Below are 15,809 nucleotides of genomic sequence, written 5' to 3' on the forward strand. Positions count from 1 at the left end.
CGGACGGATTTACTTGATCAGTAAGTGATCCTGAACACCTACCTATGACATTCATAACCCCACCGTGTTCCCGATCAAAGAGAGATCTTTGAAGGGACAGTCACGGTTACACACACAGTTGGCAATTTTATTAGCTTATGTTTAAGTTCTCTAATACCGGATGTTAACAAAATATTCCAAGTTGCCACATAACCACGGGCACGGATTTCCGAAAGATTAAACTCTGCAGGGGTGCTCCAACTAGTCCATCACAAACGAACACAGGCAGCAAACGCATCCTCTATCACGAATCTCGTGATCTCGTCGGATTCCTTAGAGGAAAACCTCAACTCTGGGGGAAACCAAAGCTTCACTGGGATTCCTATACGCAAGATATACCGCTAAGGTAAGACAAGGCTAGCAGGACCTCCCGACGTGTCGACGACCCCGATAAGAGCCGCGTATCTTAGTCTCAGGACACGCCGGATGGAACTAGCAAGAGATACCAAACCTCAAGTTTCCTTGTGGTGGCCCCGCAGGCAGACCAGTTTGGACCAACACTCATGAGGAGCACTGGCCCGGGTTTGTTGACTAAAGATCCTCGGGGTAGCTACTCCCTATGCAGATTATTATTAAGTGATTAGCAAATTAACACCAATGTTGGGTCCTATCGGACAAGCCCTAACGCTACGCGATTTATCAAGGGTGTCCCCATAACAACCCCGAACGTGTTAGGAGCGATCATTATGGAATCAAACACCGGTAACCGGTAACTAAGGCGGCAATAACGGGACAAAGCACCCGGCAAAAGGCTAGGCCTCCCGTCATTTACCAAGTATAAAGGTGCATTAATTAAATAACAGAACTTAATATAATGATATCAATCTCATGTCATCACATGAGCTTAAAACACCTGCAACTAGCAATGCTAACATTAGTAGCTGAGCACGCCTACTTAGCCACACAAGTTTGCTAGGAAGGAGAACGGTGTTTGGGCTCATGGAAATTCAAGAGGCAATTTAATTCAGTGGTAGGCAGCGAGCAATATGACATGGAATCGAAACTAACATAACAAGTCTAGAGATGGAATCAAGGTCATATCATCTTGCCTGTGATATCCTCAGCTTGGAATGGTTCTGGTTCGTCCTGCACGTACTCTCTTGACTCCACGTATTCGTTCTCCGATCCCGGCGCTACCCAACATAAGAATAACAGCCAATGAACAGCAGCACCACAAGATGCAACAATCACATGATGCATGAGAAGAAAATTGAGCATGCACCACTATTTCTATCACTAGTACAAGCAAAATAAACTACTGCAAGTTTCTGGATAGAACTGAACACTAAGCTATTTTGACATGTATGAGAATGACATGAACAGATGAGGCTCGTGAAAGCGGTGCAAAACCATATAAAGAACATTGCAAACGGAGATACGGATCAACGGGAATCAACGTAACAAGATATGAAGCTATACGTGGAAGATTCAACACCACACTCATATTTGGCACAAATCTGGCATTCCCAGGTTGCCAAGACAAGTAACAACCCAACATGAATGGATTGGAGCAAGTGAGAACACCACAACACCAACTAAGCACACACAAAGATCAAAATGACAACACTACATAATTCTGCCATAATCTGCATCCTAGCTCTTTGGGAGCTGCATGCAACATAGCTACAGGTCTTCAAACATGACATATAATATATGTGGCTGTTGCCAACCAAGAACACTACAAGCACCAGCAAGAATCACAGCAAAAGGAATTAAACTCTAGAAGATACAAGGCCACAAACTTTCTCAAAACCATCAGATCTCAGGGACTTAGTGAAAATTCCTGCACCTGAGTTACTGTCTCTATTCTGAAGCTTTTTTTACAGCAATCAAAACACAACCTACTGGACTCCAAATGATTTGAAATTTGACAGGAAGCTTCATAAACATATCAGGTTCAAAATCCTAACACATGAACTAAGGCCAGTTTTCAACAGAATGACCAGCACATCCTCATCTATAAGAGAAGAAAATGTTTCCAGGATCCCAGACTTAGTGAAATATCAGGTTTAACTAATCTGGAATTTTTCAGCCACATGCCCACTTTGTCTAGGCATAGTTTGCACACACATAACACCAAGTGATAAATGACACCACTATGGTGTAGAGCAAAACCCCTACTACTATCACACCAAAACTAATGCCCTTGGGCTCCACCTATTCCATGGAATCAAGGCTCAAACTTGCAACAAAATTGAATATGTCAACTCCATAAGGTATCCTACCAAGACAACAACTACAAAGGTTGGGTTCATGTGCACAATGACAAAGTGACATGGGGGTTTGAACCCCATGTTTGTTTCATGCACATCAACAACACCAATACTTATCACTAGCCAACCCCACACACAACATGCTCTCTCTCATATTAAACATGAGGAGGTGCACAACTTGCAAAGGTGGGAAGGTCCACACACACACACATGTCAAGCATAACATATAGCTAGTCCTACCCATGCTAGTTAGAACATAAACTAACTACACTCACATCATGATTCCAACACCTACACACCCTAGCTTGCTCATGTGCACATCAAGGCACATCATGCCTTGGCATGTGTGAGGCTCACACACACAGAACCATCACACTAGCCCCACATGGTGCAAGAACCCAACTCCAAGCACAAGGGAAACACACTCACATGTCAAGACTACTACCACCAAAGCTTAAACTCAAGGGCTTGTGCAATTGCACAAGCATGTGTGTAGGGTCACACACACACTTGCACACACACTCACCCTCAAGCACTCACTCACACACACATAAATCTACACACCTACCCTAACGTACATGAACACTACCTACATGCTCTCAAGCCTACACCATCATCTATTCACATCACTGACGAAAATAATATGAACTACATGTTGTTTGAGGGAAGGAAAAAAGAAATACCACAAGGTGCAAGCCTACCACATGCAAGTAAGGAAATGATTAAAACAAAACAACACAGGAAAAGACAGAAAAAAAAGGTTTGGGGGGAGGATCGAACTCCAGATCCCCTGGACACCACCTGCAGCTCATACCACTCTGCTACTATCATTACCTCGATAGAACAGAGATGACCAAGCCAGATAGGTTACTACGTGCAACTACTTTGCTACTGGGCAAACAAAATCAACCAAAAAGGGGGCTTCCACTGGGACCGAACACTGCACCTCACGTTAGCAAACAGAACTGCCAACCACTGCGCTACGACACGGTTCCTGACACACTAGAGTAGTATTGGGAAAAATACTACTGCTGCTGCGTGCCTGAACTGCACGAAGGTGCGCCGGCAACAGGGAGGCCGCCGATGCACCACACTGCTGCTGCTGCTGCATCGCGGGGAGAACAAGACGCTACGCTGCTGCCCACGAGGAGGAAGAACTTCCTACTGCTACTGCTACTGCACACAACATGTAAACCTCCAGACTGCACCAACACCTGCTGCTACCGCACGGCAGGGACTTCCTGCAACCGACTCGTCGGATCCAACGAGGGCGAAGGGAGGAGAGGGCCGGCTCACCTGGGGGAAGAAGGAGTAGCCGCTCGGTGGAGGAGGCCGACCGGAGAGGAGGGAGGCGCGCGGGAGAAGGCCCTGCTGCCGGTTGATGACGACGGAGGTAGACAGAGAAGATCACCGGAGCCGGCGTTGTAGACGACCCTCGACCTCACCGAGGACGAAAATGGGGCGCGGGCACCGTCCCCGTGCCCCTGGACATGGCCGCCGGCGCTGCTCAACGGAGTAGACGGGGTAGACGCGGCGGCAGAACTCTCTCTCTCTTTGTTCCTACCCTACAAAGGACTTACCAGGGAGAGGGAGGAGAAAAAGGAGGGAGGTGGCGGCGGTGCTGGGGGAAGGAGAGGGAACCCTAGGGGAGGAGGAAGGTTCCCTCCACCTTATATTACCTCGGGGGAGGCGCTGGAGCCACAGGATCAAGCCATGGCAAATCGGTGGAGGAGGAGGAGTCGTACAGCATGACGTCGACGGGAGGAGGAAGAGGGACGCGGTGGGCTGCGCTGCGCGAGGGGGAGAGGAGACACTGGGCCTCTCTGAGTGGGAGGAAGCCCACCAGAGAAGAAAATAGAGAAACAGCCTTGGAGATTTATTTCTATTTAGATAAATGACATAGAAAGAAAAGAAAAACCCACAGGGCTACTACTGATTATAAAATCAAAACAAAAATGCCCCTGGGCCTAAAAATACCTAAGCCTTTTAAATAAAATGCAAAAGGAATTTTATGGGGCATTTAAATAAATACAAAACAGCAATTAATTATACTGTTTTGTGATTTATATTCACCCTCAAGACCAAAATAAAACTCCACATCATCACATCATCATCTCCACAATAACCTCTTAACACCAGACATTTTAAAACAGCTTTTGTGAAGATGGAATTTTGAACATGAGATAATAGGAGAGGAAAAGGGTTTGAAATTGCAAGGAGCTTTGAAATTACAAAGCACTCACTCCTACACTCCACACACCATCATCACATGTGCATCAACACGAAAGCGCAAGACCACAACATCACACCTAACAAGATCACATGCAATCATAACAGGACATAGAATCATAAGGTATGGCAAGGATGGTATGGCATGGATGCATGCATGCAAAAGAAGAATAGAAGGTGACACATGAATTCATACATGCATAGAAACTCTCATGACAAGGTCAAGGTGGTCCCACATGGAAGGTTACAAAAAGGGAAAGTCCTACACTTGGGGCACTACAAATTCTCCCACACTACAAAGAAGATCTCGACCTCGAGATCTAAGACTGAAAGAAATCGGGGAATTCGGAACGGAGGTGATCCTCGCGTTCCCACGTAGCCTCTTTATCGGAATGCTGTGACCACTGCACTTTGAGAAACTTGACAGTCTTGTTATGGGTCTTGCGCTCAGTCACCTCGAGAACCGCAACTGGATGTTCACGATAAGAAAGGTCAGGCTGAAGGTCGATATCTTGAAGATGCACAGTGCGCTCGGGGGTCTTGAAACACCTCCGAAGCTGAGAAACATGGAACACATCATGGACATTTGCAAAGGTTGACGGAAGCTCAAGTTGGTACGCAAGGTCGCCCCTCTTGCCAACCACTCTGAACGGACCAACGAAACGAGGCGCAAGCTTGCCTTTGATGCCAAAGCGCTGCATACCCTTCATAGGCGACACCTTGAGATAGAAAAAATCATCAAGCTCATACAACATGTCATGGTGCTTGCTATCGTAATAGCTCTTCTGACGGGACTGCGCTGCTCTGTGGTTGTCGCGAATGATCCGACACATCTCCTCAGCTTCTTCTATCATATCGTTGCCAAGGATCTGACGCTCGCCTGTCTGGGACCAGTTGAGCGGAGTACAACACTTCCTGCCATAGAGCATTTCAAACGGAGCCTTGCCAGAACTAGCTTGATAACTGTTGTTATACGAGAACTCCGCGAAAGGCAGACAATCCTCCCACTTCATGCCGAAAGAGATAACACAGGCTCTCAGCATGTCCTCAAGAACTTGACTCACTCTCTCCACTTGACCACTAGTCTGAGGATGGAACGTTGTGCTGAAGCGGATCTTTGTGCCCATAACAGACTGAAAGGAGTCCCGGAACTTGGAAGTGAAGATACTTCCGCGATCTGACGAGATCATCATAGGTACGTCGTGCAAAGAGACAATCCTAGAGGTGTACAACTCCGCCAGCTGAGCAGCTGAAATGGACTCCTTGACTGAAAGGAAATGCGCTACTTTACTCAATTTGTCGATGAAGACGAAGATAACGTCATTGCCCTTCTTGGACTTCGGAAACCCGGTGACGAAGTCCATCTCAATGTGATCGAACTTCCACTCGGGAATCGGCAAAGGCTGCAAGAGGCCTGCTGGTCTTTGATTTTCTGCTTTCACCCTTCGACATACATCACACTCGTTTACGAATTGTGCAATTTCACGTTTCATACGAGTCCTCCAGAAAGTCTTCTTCAAGTCATGGTACATTTTGGAACTTCCAGGATGAATAGAGAGCAGAGAGTTATGAGCTTCTTCCATGATCACCTTCCTGAGATCACCTTCCAGGACGACAAGGCGGTCCTCGAAAAACAATGTGTCCCTGGCATCAACAGTGAAACACTTATACTTGGGAAGACTCTTTCCCACGCCAATCTTGACCCTCTTCACCATAGCGTCAAGTAGCTGAGCTGCTCTGACCTGATCCTCCAAGGTAGGAGAGATCTGAAGGTTCGCAAGAAAACCCTGAGGAACCAGCTGAAGATTGAGCTTCCTGAAAGACTCAGAAAGACCCGACTGGAGAGGTTGCAGAATCAAACTGTTGCAATATGGCTTCCTGCTCAATGCATCTGCCACAACATTTGCCTTGCCTGGCGTGTACTCAACACTCGGATTAAAATCCTGGAGCATTTCCACCCAACGTGTTTGCCGAAGATTCAAGTTAGGCTGAGTGAAGATATACTTGAGGCTCTTGTGATCGGTGAAAACTTCAACCTTACGTTCCAACAAGAGATGTCTCCAAGTCATCAAGGCGTGCACAACAGCTGCTAGCTCGAGATCGTGCACAGGATAGTTCTCCGCAGGCTTCAGCTGCCTAGAGGTATAAACAACCACCTTCCTATCTTGCATCAAGACTGCACCGAGACCCTGGAGAGAAGCAGCGCAAAAGACCTGGTACGGCTTGGAATCATCCGGAGGAGCCAATACCGGAGTGGAGATAAGCTTCTCTTTGAGTGTATCGAAAGCCAGTTGACACTCTGGAGACCAAACATACTTGACACCCTTCTGAAGAAGACTAGAGAACGGCTTGGCGATTTTGGAGAAGTTCTCAACGAATCTTCTGCAATATCCGGCAAGACCGAGAAAGCTTCCAAGCTGCTTCACATTCTGCGGAGGTTCCCATTCAACAATGGCTTGAACCTTGGACGGGTCAACCTTAATTCCCTCGGCAGAGATAATATGCCCAAGATAAACCACTTCTTTTAGCCAGAACTCGCACTTGGAAAACGTGGCATACAACTTGTATTCTCTCAGTTTATCAAGCACCAACCTGAGATGTTTCTCATGTTCTTCCTCATCCTCAGAAAAGACCAAAATGTCGTCGAGATAGAGCAAGACAAATTCATTCTTGTATGGTGAGAAAATATAGTTCATCAATCAACAAAAAGTCGGAGGAGCATTAGCCAGACCAAAAGACATGACCGTATACTCATACGAGCCAAAACTAGTCCTGAATGCTGTCTTCGGAATGTCTTCCTCGCGAATGCGAATCTGATGATAGCCCATTGTGAGATCAAGCTTGGAGAATCCTTTAGCACCTTTCAACTGTTCGAACAACTCATTTATGTTCGGAATTGGATACTTGTTCTTGATTGTCTTCTTGTTCAATGGGCGGTAATCGACACACAGCTGGTCCGAACCATCCTTCTTCTTGAAAAATAGAACCCCACATCCCCACGGAGACGAGCTTGGTGTGATCAAACCCAAACGCTCCTGCTCATCGAGTTGCCTCTTGAGTTCCTTCAAGTCTTCTGGACCCAGCTTGTACGGCCGTTTGCACACTGACTCTGTGCCTGGCTCAAGCTCAATGATGAACTCAACTTCACGGTCCGGAGGCATGCCTGGAAGCTCTTCAGGAAACACATCTCCATATTCGCAGACCACAGGAACTTGCTCAATAGGATTGATCTCACCCTTTTCATTCAAGGAGAACAAGCGGATTGTGTCATCGCGCGCCGCGAATATAATCACATCCTCCGAAGAGTGGGTAAGTTTCACTTCTTTAGCTTCACAATCAATTGATGCCTTGTTCATGGCCAACCAGTCCATACCAAGGATCAAATCAATGTCGGACTTGCCCAAGACAATAGGAGATGCCAGAAAAGCATAATTGCCCATCTTGACAGAAACATCTGGGACGAACAACTGAGAGCTCATTCGCATACCCGGAGACACAACTTGCAATGACTTGGGAAGGAACTCGGTCGCAAAATTATTACCAAATGCAAAGGGGTATGACATGAAGGAATGCGAAGCACCAGAATCAAATAACACTTTAGCAGGAATATCATTGACGGGGAGGTTACCCATGATCACATCTGATGAATTTTCTGCCTCAGCTGCATTCACCATGTTGACTCGAGCTGATCTGGGGTTGAACTTGACAAGAGCGTTGCTTGGAGGTTTTCCTGGAGGAGGAGGCGGCAGACGGAGCTGAGAAGTGCATTTGTTGGCATAGTGAGCCTTCTGCCCACATTTGTGACAAATGACATCTGTTGGCTGTCGGAACTGAATCTGAGGAGGCCCTTGCTTCTGATACTGGTATCTCTGCTAGAAGCCAGGGTTGGGTGGGTGGGAAGAACCACGTCCACCTGAGTGCTTCGGCTGCTGCGAGTGCCGAGGAGGAGGAGGAGAAACCCAAAACCTCTGTTGCTTCTGAACCACCTGAGTCGAGGAAGAGCTGGAATCTCTCAAGCGCTTCTTGGAGTTCTCCACCCTGAGCAAGGCTGCCTCTGCTCTGAGAGCTAAGTTGTAGAACTTGTCAAACTCCTCAGGATCGTGCAAAGCAAGTGCTAACTGCGAATCCTCCTTCAAGCCACCCCTGAACTGATAAATATTGCTCTTCTGATCTGGGACATCCTGCAGCGCGTAGCGGGCCAGCTCGTGGAACTCGACATTGTACTTGTACACAGAATTGCTGCCCTGCTTCAAACGCCTGAACTTCTCACGCATCTCCTCAACAAAACTAGAAGGGATGTAGTGGGACCTGAAGTCACAACAAAACTCGTCCCAAGACATCACCCTGCCACCTCTCGAGTCCTTAAGCTGCTGCCACCAAATAGAAGCCTGCCCCTTCAACTGAAACGTTGCAAACTTGACATAGTCCTCTGGACGCACATTGCTACACTCGAAATGCTTGTTCATATCACGGATCCAATCTTCCGCATCAAACGGCTGGACGCGAGAAGTGAACGTCTTAGGCTGGTTTGACAGGAACTGACTCAGATTGGCGAAGTGATTGCCACCGTGCTGAAAATTGCCCTCCTGATGATTGGCTCTCTCCTGGATCAACTGCAACAGCATCTGAGTGTTTTGCATTAGTAGCTTCCATCATCGCCTGCCAGGCCTCTGCAGGAGGAGGCGGCGGCGGAGGCAGAGGAGGAGGAGGTGGAGGCGGCATATCCTCACGCGCTGGGGCCTGACGAGTCGGTGGAGCCATCCTGAAGACGGACAGCATATTAGTCCACACAACAATTGAAGATATTGCTGAATCAAAAGATGGAATATCTGAACGGAATTTAGCATTGCACTCGAACAACATAGCAAGAGTGCCTCCTCAAAGTAACAGACGACAAAATTCCGATAAGAACCCCTGCAAACAAGTGTGAGCTAGAATTGCTCGGGACAAACATATGACCGAGAATTCCCAATCCTCAATCAAGCGCCTGTAAGAATATAGTCCTATGAGATACTACTAGATATCCCACCAATGAATTCCCGAAATAACTGCTCATGCAATCAGGTACACGGATAAAAGGAGTATTTCACACAACTCCTAAACTAACCTGTCACCTGTATCACATCCTTCAACACACAACCAGCATCTCGGACCTTCATCTACAACAAATCCTCGTGATCACAACGATACAAAGTGTGGCAATACCCCCAAACAATCTACACCAGTACTGGGGACATCGGGGTTATCTCCCCACTACCCGTATTGAAGCAATAACGAACACCCTCTGTTCTTAGATACTCAGAAATCTGAATGATGGCAATGTGCGCGATAATCCCTGGAGCTCAACTCCCCTGATACTTAGAGCAGATAGGAGGCACCAGGACATGACTCCGTCACATCGAAATCATATAGATTTCACAAATACCCGCGTGATCCTAAAAAAATTTTGAGCGAGAAAAGGAGTAGAGTTAAAGATTTCCTAAGACGGGAACCTCACCAGAGCATAGAAGAGGAGAAAAAGAATCCTACTCTCCGATATAACTAAGACTCAAAACATTTTCTAGACTCGACTCGGCCAAATATGATCACACAAAGGCTCCTATGGTCGTATGGCTCTGATTACCAACTTCTAACGACCAAGATGCGGTCCTTTCCGATCTGGGGGTCGAGGCCCCCGAATAGGAAAGAAGCGCATCTAAGAGTTTCGCAAGCAAGTAACATAGCACAAATGTTAATACAAGTAGACAATTCGGGATTCAACTGTCTTCTTATTAATAACTCAGAGTACAATACAGATACAGACATGGTAGTTCCGCTATGGACTACAAAACATGGAAAACGCTATGCTACCCTGCTGCAGGCCCACGATCACGACCACGCGTCAGTCCTCTGGATAGTTCATGTAGAGGCGGTCTATCTCCTCGTCGGACTGCCACGCCAGCTGGGTGCCGTCGGGATCATCTGTCTCTGGGGTACCTGTACCTGCTGGGAGTTTCGGAGGAATCTGTGAGCCACGGGGACTCAGCAATCTAAGACCTTGGTGCCAGAACTAGTCATGTTATTGGGTAGCGTAAGGGAGAAGTGTATCAGGCTGTAGCAACCTATGTTTGATTAAGTGGCTAACTTACGCAAGGTAGAAGGGAAGGTGGTCTACGTTAACGGTCGGATTTACTTGATCAGTAAGTGATCCTGAACACCTACGTACGGCATTCATAACCCCACCGTGTTCCCGATCGAAGAGAGATCTTCGAAGGGACAATCACGGTTACGCACACAGTTGGCAATTTTATTAGCTCATGTTTAAGTTCTCTAATACCGGATGTTAACAAAACATTCCAAGTTGCCACATAACCGCGGCACGGCTTTCCGAAAGATTAAACCCTGCAGGGGTGCTCCAACTAGTCCATCACAAACGAACACAGGCCGCAAAGGCATCCTCTATCACGAATCTCGTGATCTTGTGGGATTCCTTAGAGGAAAACCTCAATTCTGGGGGAAACCAAACCTTCACTGGGATTCCTATACGCAAGATATACCGCTAAGGTAAGACAAGGCTAGCAGGACCTCCCGACGTGTCGACGACCCTGATAAGAGCCGCGTATCTTAGTCTCAGGACACGCCGGATGGAACTAGCTACAGGTACCAAACCTCAAGTTTCCTTGTGGTGGCCCCGCAGGCAGACCAGTTTGGACCAACACTCATGAGGAGCACTGTTCCGGGTTTGTTGATTAAAGATCCTCGGGGTAGCTACTCCCTATAAAGATTATTATTAAGTGATTAGCAAATTAACACCAATGTTGGGTCCTGCCGGACAAGCCTTAACACTATGCGATTTATATATCAAGGGGGTCCCCATAACAACCCCGAACGTGTTAGGAGCGATCATTATGGAATCAAACACCGGTAACCGGTAACTAAGGCGGCAATAATGGGACAAAGCACCCGGCAAAAGGCTAGGCCTCCCGTCATTTACCAAGTATAAAGGTGCATTAATTAAATAACAGAACTTAATATAATGATATCAAGCTCATGGCATCATATGAGCTTAAAACACCTGCAACTAGCAATGCTAACATTAGTAGCTGAGCACGCCTACTTAGCCACACAAGTTTGCTAGGAAGGAGAACGGTGTTTGGGCTCATGGAAATTCAAGAGGCAATTTAATTCAGTGGTAGGCAGCGAGCAATATGACATGGAAACGAAACTAACATAACAAGTCTAGAGATGGAATCAAGGTCATATCATCTTGCCTGTGATATCCTCAGCTTGGAATGGTTCTGGTTCATCCTGCACGTACTCTCCTGACTCCACGTATTCGTTCTCCGATCCCGGTGCTACCCAACATAAGAATAACAGCCAATGAACAGAAGCACCACAAGATGCAACAATCACATGATGCATGAGAAGAAAATTGAGCATGCACCACTATTTCTATCACTAGTACAAGCAAAATAAACTACTGCAAGTTTCTATATAGAACTGAACACTAAGCTATTTTGACATGTATGAGAATGACATGAACAGATGCGGCTCGTGAAAACGGTGCAAAACCATATAAATAACATTGCAAACGGAGCTACGGATCAACGGGAATCAACGTAACAAGATATGAAGCTATACGTGGAAGATTCAACACCACACTCATATTTGGCACAAATCTGGCATTACCAGGTTGCCAAGACAAGTAACAACCCAGCATGAATGGATTGGAGCAAGTGATAACACCACAACACCAACTAAGCACACACAAAGATCAAAATGACAACACTACATAATTCTGCCATAATCTGCATCCTAGCTCTTTGGGAGCTGCATGCAACATAGCTACAGGTCTTCAAACATGACAAATAATATATGTGGCTGTTTCCAACCAAGAACACTACAAGCACCAGAAAGAATCACAGCAAAAGGAATTAAACTCTAGAAGATACAAGGCCACAAACTTTCTCAAAACCATCAGATCTCAGGGACTTGGTGAAAATTCCTGCACCCGAGTTTTTGTCTCTGTTCTGAAGCTTTTTTGACAGCAATCAAAACACAACCTACTGGACTCCAAATGATTTGAAATTTGACAGGAAGCTTCACAAACATATCAGATTCAAAATCCTAACACTGAACTAAGTCCAGTTTTCAACAGAATGACCAGCACATGCACATCTATAAGAGAACAAAATGTTTCCAGGATGCCAGTGAAATTTCAGGTTTAACTAATCTGGAATTTTTCAGCCACATGCCCACTTTGTCTAGGCAAAGTTTGCACACACATAAAACCAAGTGATAAATGACACCACTATGGTGTAGAGAAAAACCCCTACTACTATCACACAAAAACTCATGCCCTTGGGCTCCACCTATTCCATGGAATCAAGGCTCAAACTTGCAACAAAACTGAATATGTCAACTCCATAAGGTATCCTACCAAGACAACAACTACAAAGGTTGGGTTCATGTGCACAATGACAAAGTGACATGGGGGTTTGAACCCCATGTTTGTGTCATGCACATCAACAACACCAATACTTGTCACTAGCCAATCCCACACACAACATGCTCTCTCTCATATTAAACATGAGGAGGTGCACAACTTGCAAAGGTGGGAAGGTCCACACACACACACATGTCAAGCATAACATATAGCTAGTCCTACCCATGCTAGTTAGAACATACACTAACAACACTCACATCATGATTCCAACACCTACACACATGCAAATAAGGAAATGATTAAAACAAAACAGCACAGGAAAAGACAGAAAAAAGGTTTGGGGGGAGGATCGAACCCCAGATCCCCTGCACACCACCTGCTGCTCATACCACTATGCTACTACCATTACCTCGACAAAACAGAGAGGACCAAGCCAGATAGGTTACTATGTGCAACTACTGTGTTACTGGGCAAACAAAATCAACAAAAAAAGGGGGATCCCACTAGGATTGAACACTGCACCTCACGTTAGCAAACAGAACTGCCAACCACTGCGCTACGACACGGTTCCTGACAGACTAGAGTAGTATTGGGAAAAATACTACTGCTGCTGCGTGCCTGCACTGCACGGAGGTGCGCCGGCAACAGGGAGGCCGCCGGTGCACCGCACTGCTGCTGCTGCTGCGTCGTGGGGAGAACAAGACGCTACGCTGCTGCCCACGAGGAGGAAGAACTTCCTACTGCTACTGCTACTGCACACAACATGTAAAGCTCCAGACTGCACCAACACCTGCTGCTACCGCACGGCAGGGACTTCCTGCACCCGACTCGTCGGATCCAACGAGGGCGAAGGGAGGAGAGGGCCGGCTCACCTCGGGGGAAGAAGGAGTAACCGCTCGGTGGAGGAGGCCGGCCGGAGAGGAGGGAGGCGCGCGGGAGAAGGCCCTGTTGCCGTTTGATGACGACGGAGGTAGACGAAGCAAATCACCGGAGCCGGCGCCTTGACGTGCTCCTGGCCGGCGTTGTAGACGACCCTCGACCTCACCGAGGACGAAAATGGGGCGCGGGCACCGTCCTCGTGCCCCTCGACATGGCCGCCAGCGCTGCTCAACGGAGTAGACGGGGTAGACACGGCGGTCGAACTCTCTCTCTCTCTCTGTTCCTACCCTACAGAGGACTTACCAGGGAGAGGGAGGAGAAAAACGAGGGAGGTGGCAGCGGTGCTGGGGGAAGGAGAGGGAACCCTAGGGGAGGAGGAAGGTTCCCTCGACCTTATATTACCTCGGGGGAGGCGCTGGAGCCACAGGATCAAGCCATGGCAAATCAGTGGAGGAGGAGGAGTCGTACAGCGTGACGTCGACGGGAGGAGGAAGAGGGACGCGGTGGGCTGCGATGCGCGAGGGGGAGAGGAGACACTGGGCCTCTCTGAGTGGGAGGAAGCCCACCAGAGAAGAAAATAGAGAAACAGCCCTGGAGATTTATTTCTAATTAGATAAATGACATAGAAAGAAAAGAAAAACCCACAGGGCTACTACTGATTATAAAATCAAAACAAAAATGCCCCTGGGCCTAAAAATACCTAAGCCTTTTAAATAAAATGCAAAAGGAATTTGATGGGGAATTTAAGTAAATACAAAACAGCAATTAATTATACTGTTTTGTGATTTATATTCATCCTCAAGACCAAAATAAAACTCCACATCATCACATCATCATCTCCACAATAACCTCTAAATACCAGACATTTTAAAACAACTTTTGTGAAGATGGAATTTTGAACATGAGATAATAGGAGAGGAAAAGGGTTTGAAATTGCAAGGAGCTTTGAAATTACAAAGCACTCACTCCTACACTCCACACACCATCCTCACATGTGCATCAACACAAGAAATTACAAGACCACAACATCACACCTAGCAAGATCACATGCAATCATAACAGCACATAGAATCATAAGGTATGGCAAGGATGGTATGGCATGGATGCATGCATGCAAAAGAAGAATAGAAGGTGACACATGAATTCATACATGCATAGAAACTCTCATGACAAGGTCAAGGTGGTCCCCCATGGAAGGTTACAAAAAGGGAAAGTCCTGCACTTGGGGCACTACAAAATAGCACTTAGAAACAAAATATCAAAATCCTCATTTTTATGAGGGAGCTAAGGCTGAAACACTTACCTTGTACATCCTCAAACAGCTTGTTGATGTGGTCCCGCTCCTCCTCGAAAACTATCAGTTTCTTGTTCATTTCCGCCAACTCGAGCAGATAAGCAGTTTTAAACTTTTGAAGTTCCAAGATTTTTTCGAAATCCTCTTCTAAGGTGTTTTAATCATCCTACCAGAGTCTTGGGGGCCACATGCAACTTTTTCTGAACTATTCTAACCCCAACATGAGTTTTTCTAACTCACACACGGCTCGGGGGCTACTAAGCATAAGATTGCATACAAATAATACAGATAAGACAGTCACTTTGTAAAGGAAAAAAGTGCACGGATTACCTTGACACCTGCTGGTAGCGCATCAAAATGTTCTTTCAGACCGTTATCACTGGACTGAATGCTTTTCAAAATCACACTCATATGATTGCGTCACTCTTCGGGAACTAAAGAGTAATTGAGACCTTCCTCCCTCATGGCCGACCACCCAGGTCAGAACTGCTCCGTTATGGATGGCTCCTGGTGCGCAGTAGCACTCTCCCTTCACGGAGAACTACTATTGATGTCCCTAGAGATGGAGCAGCCTCCGGAGTTGTCTTCGGAGGAGACTTGGAAGGTCTGGACCCTTCTTACTTTCGTGCCAAGAGGCATTCATCCTATGGGTCCTTTATGGCCGAGGTGTTGGCTTCGTCCATAATATCTTCGCCCCCGGCCTAGGTTTCCGGTGCAGGGGGCTTCTTGA

The sequence above is a fragment of the Hordeum vulgare genome, chromosome 4H, assembly GCF_904849725.1.
Source record: "Hordeum vulgare subsp. vulgare chromosome 4H, MorexV3_pseudomolecules_assembly, whole genome shotgun sequence".
Classification (NCBI taxonomy): domain Eukaryota; kingdom Viridiplantae; phylum Streptophyta; class Magnoliopsida; order Poales; family Poaceae; genus Hordeum; species Hordeum vulgare.